The sequence below is a fragment of the Macadamia integrifolia genome, chromosome 13 (assembly GCF_013358625.1).
Source record: "Macadamia integrifolia cultivar HAES 741 chromosome 13, SCU_Mint_v3, whole genome shotgun sequence".
Lineage (NCBI taxonomy): Eukaryota > Viridiplantae > Streptophyta > Magnoliopsida > Proteales > Proteaceae > Macadamia > Macadamia integrifolia.
The window spans coordinates 27,622,015-27,634,287 of NC_056569.1; the positions used below are offsets into that span (position 1 = coordinate 27,622,015).

Below are 12,273 nucleotides of genomic sequence, written 5' to 3' on the forward strand. Positions count from 1 at the left end.
TGACAATATGAAGGATTACATGTTGGATATTTTAGACTTGGAGAATTTTCAAACTTAGAGTAGAAAATGACCATATTTTCCTATAAAATTTCAAGAGAATATTTTTTCAAAAATTAGAATTTGATGTTGTGGATTATTGTTGTTTGTCCCCTCAAGTCGGACATTACACTTTGATGCGAGAACTATGCGAATCGACGACCGATTCTCTCTTTCATTATATGATCCGGGTCCCTACTTTATGTATATTTTTGTAAAGGTTCCTGATCAAGACTACAATCGTGGCTCACATCATTGGATAGTGCTCGGACTGAGCTTTCTAACGACATATTACACGTCGAATTCCGACAAGCGGTTTGAAAGATATGACCCCCGAAAGTTGACTCCAAAGTTCTGTATCAGATTCCATTCCGAGCAACCAAAGGGTGCCACGTGGCGCCCAAACCCCTTTGTCCAAAAGCAAGCCATTTGGGACAATTGTCTCTAGTTTTTTAGTCCCACATTTGTCCCAAGTCCCAAGGCTATAAGAATAGCCCTTCCTCTCTTCCAGAGGGGAGAAAAAGAAAAAAAGATGATTTGGGAGAAGGAATATGGTTTTTGCTAATTCCCTCTAAAATCAAATATTCTTCAAGTTTAAAATTTAATACATTAATCCTTCCTTGATCCGGGAGACTTAGTCCGATTCGGTTCGGTTTGGTTTTGGCCTTGAAGCACAAGGGTTATCTCCCCTTGTTTCTTGATTAAAGCCGGTTTAAGGTATGTATTTATTTATTCTCCCAATAGCAATTTAGAATTAGTTTAATTAATATATTAGTTTCTAATTTATTAATAATTAATTTTTTCAGATTAATCATGTTTAATTAGTTTTAGTTTGGTTCAAGACGGTTTATTCGATGTGAATTGATTTATTCCGGTCCAATTAAAGGTATTTAGGTTTAATTCATTCTTTTAGATTAATTAGGTTTAAATTGGTTTTTTTATTTAACAGTAGATTAATTTGGTTTATTTTTTTTCTTTAAATTGTTCTTTTGTTCTTTTAATCTGAACCCTTGGATCAGAACCTTACATATAACCTAATCTTCTCCATCTTCTTTTCTTCTTCTTCTTCTTTTCTTCTTCTTCTTCTCTTCTTTTCTTTCTTTCTCCAGCCGAACCTGCAACTCCTTCTCTTTTTCTTTTTTCTTCTTCTTTTCTTCTCTTCTCCTTCCCTACTGCTGTAACTGGCAACAACCGAACCCCTTCTCTTCTTCTTCTTCTTCTTCTTCTTCTTCTTCTTCTTCTTCTTCTTCTTTTTCTTTCTCTTTTCCTTCCCTGCTGCTGTAACTGGCAGCAACCGAAACCCTCCTCCTCTTCTCATCTTCTCCTGTTCTCTTTTACTATGACCAGAAGCCTCGAGCATTTTCAAACCCTTCTTGAGCACCATAGATCTCGTCCTTAGTGAATGAAGAGTCTTCAAAAACTTGTCTGTCTCTTCAACTACACCCTCTGCAACTTGAGTTTAAGGTCTACAAGCTTTTATTTCTGATCGCATCTGCTCCATCAGTCTCCCTCTCAGTTGCTTATAACATCACCGATATGCTCTCTGGTATGCCGGAGTACAGCCTCTTCAACAGCTCCGACTTCCGCCGACAAAAATCACCAGTCAAGAAGCCTACTGCCAATCCCGTGGCTGCTCAAAATCCGGTCACCCGATCTGTTGTCACTAGCCATACATCCGACAATGAAGATGATGACGAGTCTGGTGCAGAATCCGGTTCTGATTCTGAACCTTCACCAGAAAAGTCTGGTCGCCCCTCTCGAAGTGCCGATCCAAACATAAAACCCTTTCCACCAATCCCTTCTCCACACCAACATCTTCCAACCCGTTCGCACCAAAAACACCTGCGTATGTAGCCCCTGAAGTTCTAGCTTGAAAGGGGTATGATGCAGCGAAGGTGCGTATTTGGTCTTGTGGAGTGATTTTGTTTGTTTTAATGGCTGGTTATCTTCCATTTCATAATCAGAACAAAGAGAGAGAGAGAGAGAGAGAGAGAGAGAGAGAGTGGAGAAGACTGATCAGTTAATATCGAAAACCCATTCTCTCTCGCTCACTTCAATCCCCTCCCTTGAAAAAAAAATTTTGGGGGGGTCTGCTAATTAAGGTTTATCTGCTTCGAGTACGAGCTGAAAAATGCATAAGTTGAGTAGAGGTCACCGTGACAAAGTTCAGCAGTTCATAGCAATCACTGGGACAAGTGAAAAAGTTGCACTTCAGGCTTTAAAGGCCAGTGATTGGCATCTTGAAGGGGCTTTTGATATTTTCTACACTCAGCCACAGGTTAAAACAGTTACTGATTCTATACACCTTGAGAAGCTTTGTGAAAGGATATGATATATGCATTCTAAACAAAAAGATGAACAAAAGTTTCATGAGACATACAACTTTGCTTTTGGCTGGGCTAAAGAGAAGGGCCAGAAGTCTCTTGCATTGGATACAGCTATTGGGATGTGGCAGTTACTATTTGCTGAAAAGCAGTGGCCATTGGTTGATCACTGGTGCCAATTCTTCCAGGAGTAACTCTAAGAATCAATGTTTGAAGAACTCGCTCCCTTCTCTTCTTCTTTTTCTTCTTCTTCTTCCTCTCTTCTTTTCTCTTTTACCATGGCCGAAACCCCATCTCCTTCTCTTCGTTTTTATTTTCTTTTCTTTTTTTTGTGTTCATTTTCTTTTGTTTAATTCATTTCATTATTTATTTATTTATTTTTGTAATTCAAATTGTAATATGCTCCCAACCCCTATCATTGTGTGACATTTCTCCCATTTCACTTTTTCCTTCGCCGTGTTTTAATTAATTCACCGTGTTTCAATTAATATTTTTAGGGGATTCCATATGGAGTCCTAGGGTCACTCTAATCCAGCCCCTTAGGATCAAGGGCTGAAACCGATTGGGTTTTGCTCATTATTTTTGAATCATATGATAACCATGGGGTTTCACTAATTTCTATTAAGTTAGGGTTTTGAATCAGCAAATGGATATATGGGACGTAGTTTAGGGCGTGTTTAGTTTAGGACGGGCGTGACTAGCCCCTCAAACCGGCTCGTAGCATTAGGTGCGTATTGGGGATTTGGGTTTTCCTACTATCTCCTATCTTTTGTACTCCAACATTCATTTGTATTAGTGTAATACTAATTTAGATTAATTAAAGTAACTTAGTTAACTTAATTAGTCATTTCGACTGTTGTATATTTAATTGTGGTTAATTTATTTAGTTTTTTTTAATCACTGCATTTGATTTCTTTATTCAATTCAATTTATTAAATGTGCATAATTACCAATCTTTTTCCCTCTAGTAGTTCATTTATTTTAATCAATCAATTAATTAGTTATTTAATGTAGGATAATTAACTAGATTAATTAATTAAAAGATTCTCTTCTCATTAGCTTAACTAGGGTTTTGAAAATGTTTAACTCATCTTAGGATTAGCTCAAGGTAAACATAATTAGTGCAATTAGGTTTCATGATTAGTTTAATTAAACCGTAGGTTTAGTTTAATCCTCCTACACTAGATTAGGTATATTAGTAAAAATGTATTCATTTAATGTAATTAATCCATTTCACTTTTATAAATTAATTAGGTCTCATTTAATTTATAAATCCTTTTACCAATTAGATTAAGTAGGATTGTAATAATTTATTGTAAATTACTAGGGATTGGGTTTAATCATTTTAATTAGTTCAATTTAGGATTTTATAATTTCATTAACCATCCATCTAGGTCAGGCTCAATTAATCGAATTAGTTTAATTTAGGGTTTCATAAGTTGCTAAACTAATCCTAGGTTTAGGCTTATTTAATTAGCTTAATCTGAGACTCATAATACATCAATTAAATCATTTAGGGTTTTTAATTTTAATTAGCATAAGCATTTTATTATTTGTATCATAACCTAGCTAGCATAATTTAGACACTTGGTTTAGGGTTTTCACATGTCATGCTTAGATACCTAGTTTATGGTTTTCAGTGACCTAGATTTAGGACTAGTTAGTATGGTACAAACAAACTTTGGTCAAACAAAAAGAGACCGGCCTTAGGGTCGGGCAGACTGGGTGCCTAACACCTTTCCAGTCTGTCACTTGACACTTGTCTAGAATCCTAGTGCAAACTAGCCTTATCCATCAAAGTCATTAGTCTCTCTCCCTTGATTGGGGGAGACATTTATGGGTCCTAGACCCTTTCTAGGTGGCGACTCCCTTTTACCCATAACGTGTATCCCCCCTTGGCATTTGATGACCAGGGGATACCTATCTCATCTCATTAGGGTCAAACCTGAGCATGTGTACACGCGCTACATGCCATATCGCGATCCCGCGGGGCGGAGGTCCATGGTACCTACAATGTCATCAATATAAAGCATCAACAAAATAATGGAATTATCACTTGACACTTTATAATAAACACAACTATCAAACTCACTTCTTGTGTAGCCAATCTTCATCATATGAGAATCAAAGCGCTTGTACCACTGCCTAGGAGATTGCTTAAGGCCATAAAGCAACCTTTTAAGCGGACAAACATAATCTTCCTTTCCTTGCACCTTGAAACCTTTAGGCTGCTCCATGTAATCTGTTCCTCCAAGTCACCATGAAGAAATGCAGTTTTCACATCAAGTTGTTCAAGCTCTAAATCATACATGACCACCAAAGCAAGTAGTACCCTGATCAAAGTGTGTTTCACCACTGGAGAGAATATTTCATTGTAGTCTATCCCCTCCTTCTGTGCATAGCCCTTGGCTACAAGTCTGGCCTTATACCTTTCACGCTTCTTCTCAGATGCTGTCTCTTTCTTACGAAAGACCCATTTACACCCAATGATTTTTCTTTCCTTGGGTTTTTCCACAATCTCCCAAGTCTTGTTCTTCTGTAGAGATTCCATTTCCTCAATCATAGCTGTCATCCATTTATCATGTTGTGCATCACTCAAAACATCATGGTAGGAAGAAGGATCACCGATACCTACAGTAAGGGCATAGGCAATCATGTCCTCAAACCCGTATCTCATAGATGTTTTATGAGTATGCTTCCCTTTACCCTTTGCCACAGTATAAGGAACTTCTACTGCTTCCTGTTGTCCTGGTAAGTCACTTGATGACTCATTCTCTCTTGTTGTTTCTAACTCACCTAACTCCACCTACACAGTAGAACCTTCTTTATTTTCATCAACTGCTTGTGAATTGTAATTTGACCTCACTATATGAGACTCATCAAACACAACATCTCTGTTAACTGTAACTTTCTGTGAATTTGGATCCCACAACTTGAATCCTTTCACACCTTTCTTAAAACCAAGAAAGATACACTGCTTAGACTTTGAGTCTAACTTGGAACGTTGCTCACTCTCAACATGCGCATAGGTTGGACAACCAAATATTTTTATAATAGAATAATCTACTGGTTTTCCTATCTATATCTCTTCAGGAATTTTACAATCAATCGCCTTTGATGGAGACCTATTGATGAGGAAACATGTCATATTCACTGCTTCTGCCCAAAATCTCTTGCTCAATCTTGCATTCAGCCTTATACTCCGAGCTCTTTCTAAAAGTGTTCTATTCATCCTTTCAGCTACACCATTTTGCTGTGGTGTCTTTGGAACCGTGAAGTGACTTGTAATCCCTTCAGCTTTGCACAATTCTAGAAACAGCTTGTATGTGTACTCTCCTCCATTATCTGTTCTCAAGTATTTAATTTTCTTTCCTGTCTTCCTTTCTACCTTAGCCTTCCATTCCTTAAACTTAGTGAACACCCCACTTTTATACTTCATGAAGTAGATCTAGACTTTCCTTGAGTAATCATCAACAAAGGTTACGAAGTATTCTGCCCCACCTTTAGATTTTGTTGTTGAAAGACCCCATACATCACTGTGTACATAATCAAGCACCCATTTACTCTTATGTTTTACAATTTTGAAACTAACCTTGTATTGTTTTCCGAACACATAATACTTACAGAAGTTTAATATACAAGTTTTTACTCCCTTCAATATTTTCCTTTTATGAAGCTCCATCAATCCTCTTTCACCCATATGCCCTAAACACATATGCCACAGATAGGTATCATCGGTATCAAATACTGCATTTGTAGTCACAGATGCTCCACCTATAACTGTGCTCCCTATGAGTCTGTATAGGTTTCCTGTTAGCTGCCCTTCATGACAACCATTACACCCTTAATAACTTTGAAAACTCCACCTTCTTCTATGTACTTGCAGCCATTTGAGTCAAGTGCCACCAAAGATATTAAGTTTTTTCTTAATTCTGGTACATGTCTCACATCTGCTAAGGTTCTTACTATCCCATCAAACATCTTGATTTTGATAGTGCCTATCCCAATTGTCTTGCATACAGTATCATTCCCCATTAGGACAGACCCACCATTATATGGTTGATATGTATCAAACTAATCCTTATGTGGACACATGTGATATGAATATCCAGACTCTAAAATCCAAGAATCAGAAGGTTGATTCTTACCTGATGATATATCACCTCTATCTGAACTGTCAGCGATGTTAGCTTCCTCAGATGCCTTATCTACACCTTTCTTCTTTAAGTCCGCCTTCCTCTTCAAGCACTCTCTCTTCAGATGACCTTCCTTCTTGTAATAATAACAAGAGACCTTTGTCTTTGCCCTTTTTGATTTCGATTGACTCTTCCCAGATCCCTTCTAATTTGTTCTCCCTCTTTTCGGCTCCTTGTCACCTTCGAAAAGACCTTCTCCTTGAGATTTCGTACTACTGGCCTTCTTCCTTGTATCATTGGACATGAGGATAGCTACGACTTCATCCATCTCAAGGGTCTCCTTCCCGTACAAGAGAGTCGTTACTAGGTGATCATATGATTCTGGGAGCGACGACAGCAACAGTAAATCCTTATCTTCATTCTCGATCTTAACCTCCAGGTTTGCAAGTTTACTTACGATCTGATTGAACTTGTTAAGATGCTCTAATAGATCCGTACCTTCCTCCATCTATAGAGAATACAATTGCTTCTTCATGAACAACTTGTCGTTAAAGACTTTGTTATGTAGATGCTTTCAAGTTTTGCCCATAACTGCGGTACAGATTCGATACCTACAACATATTGTAGGGCATCATCAGAAAGATTTAATCGAATAGCACTTACCGCCTTTTCCTCCATCTCTTCTCAATCTTCGTCAGTAATTTTTACAGGTTTCTTTGACTTCCCCAACAACGTTTTCGTCAAACTCTACTGTATCAGAAGATCCTTCATCCTTTGACGCCAGAGGGTGAAATTGTTCTTCCCATTAAACCTCTCGATATCATACTTGACATTCGATCCCTTCCCTACCATCGTGATAGTAAACCCTAGAAAACGAAAACCTAGAGCTCTGATACCAATTTGTAGAAACGCAACCCTCAAACGATGCAGAAGATAATGGAAAAACAAAACAAACAATGCACACAGATTTTACGAGATTCGACAAGGTTGCCTACGTCCCCAGTGAGATGAGATCCTGCTTCACTATCAATGGAGAATAGGGTTACAACGCTTATCCTCACACCTCTCAGTATTGCTTGCCTTACAAAGAAAAAAACCCTCGCTACAAATATATAACGAAAAAGTCCTAATCCAGAAAGTACACAATTGCCCTCAAATAAAAAAATTTAAGCGGGGAGCTGCACCCCCCTACACCCCCTGCTATGTAGGGGAGCCTCCTACCCCCTTGCAACCCCCACGGCTCGCTAATCGGCTAGCGGGACTGCCATCCTGCCTGTCTAGGTACTACACCAGTACTCCCTGGATTAAACTGCGACGGAATACAAGACATCATACACCAACATCTTCATCTTTGAGGATGAACTCCTTCGGCCACTGCCAATGCTGGAAAGCTCTTTTTTATGCAGGGCAGGCCATGATTCCTATTGCATAAAACCAACATTGCAGACCATGAGAGACCATACTGATGTCTTCTTATGTTTAAGGGTTTCTCTTTCCAAACTAACATCAAATGTCCATATATTTTCTTTTGTCCTTGTATTAGAAGAGGAAGGTTCGGGAAGTAGGTTTTTAGAAGGATAGGAAATAGAGAAAAGGCAGCATAGAAGATAAAAGCTTAGCTGCAAAATGCATTTACATATTCATTTTGGCTTGGTAGAAATTTTAAAAATTTAGGGCAAATTGGGATTTCACTTGTAATTCTAAGTTGTTCAACACATCAACAACACATTATTTCACACAACAAACATCCAAGACCAAAAAATCAAAATTTTTTGAATAGTGATCAACAACAATAAATCATCTTTGAATAAGAAAAGGGATTGTACTCGTAACTTTGTGTTTGTCGGGTGTTATTGAGGCATTACCCACCTTGCCCGAATTTTATAATTGTTTTGGATTTTTGTGGCTTGGGTGGTTGTGAGTATCATTGAGATAGAGATACTAGAAATATGGAACTCAAATAGGTGAACTTTAGTAAAAGACCTCTCTCTCTCTCTCTCTCAAATCAATACCGTGTGCAGACCGTTGTATTGATTTGATAATCAAGGACATTCAAGATATGCCTGAGGTGGTGCAAAAGATGATTGGTGATGCAAGAAAAATCAACAAATTTATCTATAATCACAGTTGAGTTTTGGCATTGATGAGGAGGTACACAAAAAGGGATTTAATGAGGTCTATAGCCATATGATTTTTTCACAAATTATATTAAACTTGATAGCCTCCATTCCTAAAAGGAAAATCTGCTTTAGATGTTCACCTCTTCATAGTGGTTGACTTGTAGATATGTAAGGGTTGAGTTTGGGAGAAATGTTCAAGACCTTGTTAGCATACAAAAATCTCGGAAAGGTTGTGTCAAATTTATTTGATTATGATGCCACTCTTTTGTCTTCTTAGAAAGGTTGATGACGATAAGGAGCAGATCATGGGGAAGATGATAGAACTCATGGAAGTAGTGAAGAAGAAGATATATAACAATCCAACATCAACCATGAAGTTTTTGAAAATTATAAAAGATCGATGAGAAATGAAGTTGGTTTTCATCGAGAATGTAATCTTATAATTTGTCCTTAAGTAGATGACTTAGGTTTCATTTTGAACACTTGCTATTTACTTATTAGCATCCTAACATCAATTACAAACCATATACAATATATTATTTGAATATGGAGGTTCAATATAAAAATAATATGTGGTATAGACTAGCTATGTTGGATGCCTTACTTATAGTTGTCAATAGATTGAAGCAAGATGTTGACAAAGCCACAGTTGCCGTGGATGAGGTTAATGATACATTATCTAATGCCTAATAGATTGAGACATAGATTGTATCAAAGAACAACTAGTGGCTAACTATTGTTTTAATACCTCTCTAGGTGAAGTACTTTCGGGAGGCCATTTGTGGATTTACTGATTGAATGGCCATCCATGCTAGAACAACGCAATGCCCTAGTAAATTAGGTTTAATAATTTATTCTATTATTTTAAGATTTATTTTAAACTCTTAATATTGGAATTATCATTGTGCAACTTATTGGTGACTCAACTATTGAGTAATGTTCGACCCTTAAAGACAATAGCAATTTGGGTGTTATCCCTAACGGGATCGTCAAGTAGCTACAAACATAATAGGAGTACATTCAGCTTGATACACACCAAACCCAACAATCATCTCCATTATGCAAAACTGGTGAGTTAGTTTATATGCATTATAATATGAATATGAAGATGAAATACTTAGAGTTGGAGAGAGCAAATAAATGCAAGGATCGATGTCAACCATATATTTGATGATGAAGAAGATCCAGTTGAAGAATGGATTGAGGACACTGATAGGGTATTGGTGATGGATCAGTTGAGTGAGGATCGACAAACAACCACACCTGATCCAGTTATAGTGACCATCATCAGACAAATAGACGATGATAAAACATAAGCATCAACATAAAAATAAACACCAACTTATATACAAACATAAGATCCAAATTAGGATGCCAATAGCTCTAATGATCATCTAATTAGGAGGAAGAGGTTAAGTGCTCATTATGAAGGAACCCAACAAGCTAGTGATGATGATGATGAAGGCGACGATGGTGGAGGTGGTGTCAGTGGTGATGATGATGATGATGGTGCTGATGATGTCGGTGAGGGTGATGGTTGTGGTGAGGTTTCACAATCTTAAGAAGGATTGTAGTTCACATGTGAGGCAAGGTATATATGGTAGATTCCGTGCATAAGTCCAGTATGTATCACGTTTAGGGTTAAGTTCATTATATGTTTCTTAAATGAATGATCCCTTTGTCTCCTTTGTGTACTAACTTCCCTTTGCATCAAAATCTAAGGGTAGGCACTCTCTCACCCTTCCTATGTTTGTTTTCTTACATTCTTTATTCTAATCCTATTTTGTAGTCGAGGCTCTGAGTAAGTGCTATTCACCCGTTTTTCATTTGACTCATTTTTACTAGGGTAATTTGTATTTCCTTTTAGTATGTTATACCTCTTTTGTCCACTAATAGGAAGACCAGTTCAATCGGGCAGATTCGGGTGCCCAATACCTTCCACGGATTGTAACTTGACCTATAATCAGATCAATAGACTGATTAGTCCCCAAAGGGGCATTTAACTTTTCTTTTTGAGTCCTAGACCTCAATAATCTTGTGATTCCATCCCAATTCACCTCCTTTCTCCCAAAGAGTGGGTGAGGTGGAAGACATTCGATGATCCCCAACCATACAATGTCCTCACAAATGCTCCAACAATTCACATATATTCAGTCAATAGGGTGGAAAGATCCTTGTAGAGTTCCTTAATAGCATAGAGGTTGCAAAGCTCAGACCCAATCGAGATCCAAACAAGGAGCATCCAAGTACCAGTCTAGTCTAGTAGTAGTAGTTTTGTAGTTTTTTTTTTTCTTTTAGCATACAATACGAATTTTTTATGAAATTGAGCTTTCCAGAATGAGACTGTTGTTGTATCAAATATTCTAGATTTAAGTGATCGGGATGATGAACTCATTTTTTTTTCCGGGTGAATAAGAAATATAATAAAAGAAAAAAAAAAACAAAATACAAGCCCAAAAGGCAATCCAAGGGGGATGGCTAACTCAAGAAACTAAAACAAGCCATCTAAAGGGGGATACAATGAAACCCGAGGGAATGAAACACCACCAAAGATGGGGATACAAGAATAACAGGAGAGGGGAAAAACAAAAGGCAAAGATGAAAGAAAAAAAAAATAGGAGAGGGACAAGGGCAAGATCGTAAGACAATGCAGGATGCCTACTTCTGCTTGATTCAGGACACATTACGTAGTTTTGAAGGATTTTATTCCTAAACTCATAAGTGGTGTTGTCCCAGATTCTCTCAGTAGTTCACGAAGAGGTTGTCTATTTCTTTCCCACCAAATGTGATGAATTAATGCACTAAAATCCAACTTACCAAAAAAAATCATAAAGAAGATTTGCCTTTGAATGTATTTAGGAACAATCTCCATTCTCTATCAAAAGGAAAAATAACTCTTGGGATCGCTCAAAAATTTCTAAGAACATCTTTCCAAACTGATTTGGAGAAAGGACATGAGAAAAACCAAATGATCAATACTCTTAATGGCTCCCATAAAGGCAACAATTTGGGATCGACATATTTCTTTGGGAAAGAAAATCCTGAGTTAGTAGAGAAGAAGTCAGAGCTCTCTTGGTAGTAAAATAATACCTAGGGATGGATGAGCTAAACCAAACCAAACCAAACCAACCTAAACTAGGGAACATGAGCAACCCTTGGCTGCACCAAATTCCAAGCAGAACAAGAAAATATTTTGAAGAATTGGCATCGCAATTGAATAACATCCCCACTACCCCTAGATCACAACAGAACATCCAAAACTTATCACATACCTCAATGAGAGCTATTGAATTTTTACGGCCAGGAAATCAATGACCATCTCCAAAGATAGAAGATCCATTTTCCAGTCTTTTAAAGCCCACACCATACTTGATTCTGTCACCGTAATTTAGAATTAGCAGCATCAGGGTGCCATTTATCAAGCCAAAGCAAGGTGCTAGAATCATCCAAAAAACATGATTTTTATTTTAAATGTTTATGAATTTAAGTGAATTAGATGATAAAATGATTTAAGAATTTATATGTATTTTAGACCTTAAACAGTTGTAATGTATTGCATATTGAATGATTTTTATATTAAATGTAATATGTATTGAATGGATTATGTGGGTTCAAGAAGTAGATACATTTGTACAACTAAAAAATCGTTTTTTTTTT

General features: G+C 37.3%; 1 pseudogene; it reads left to right on the forward strand.

The window, feature by feature from the left end:
• The first annotated feature begins 763 nt into the window (after positions 1-763).
• LOC122060108 lies at positions 764-3,048 on the forward strand (annotated as a pseudogene).
• Positions 3,049-12,273: the final 9,225 nt, after the last annotated feature.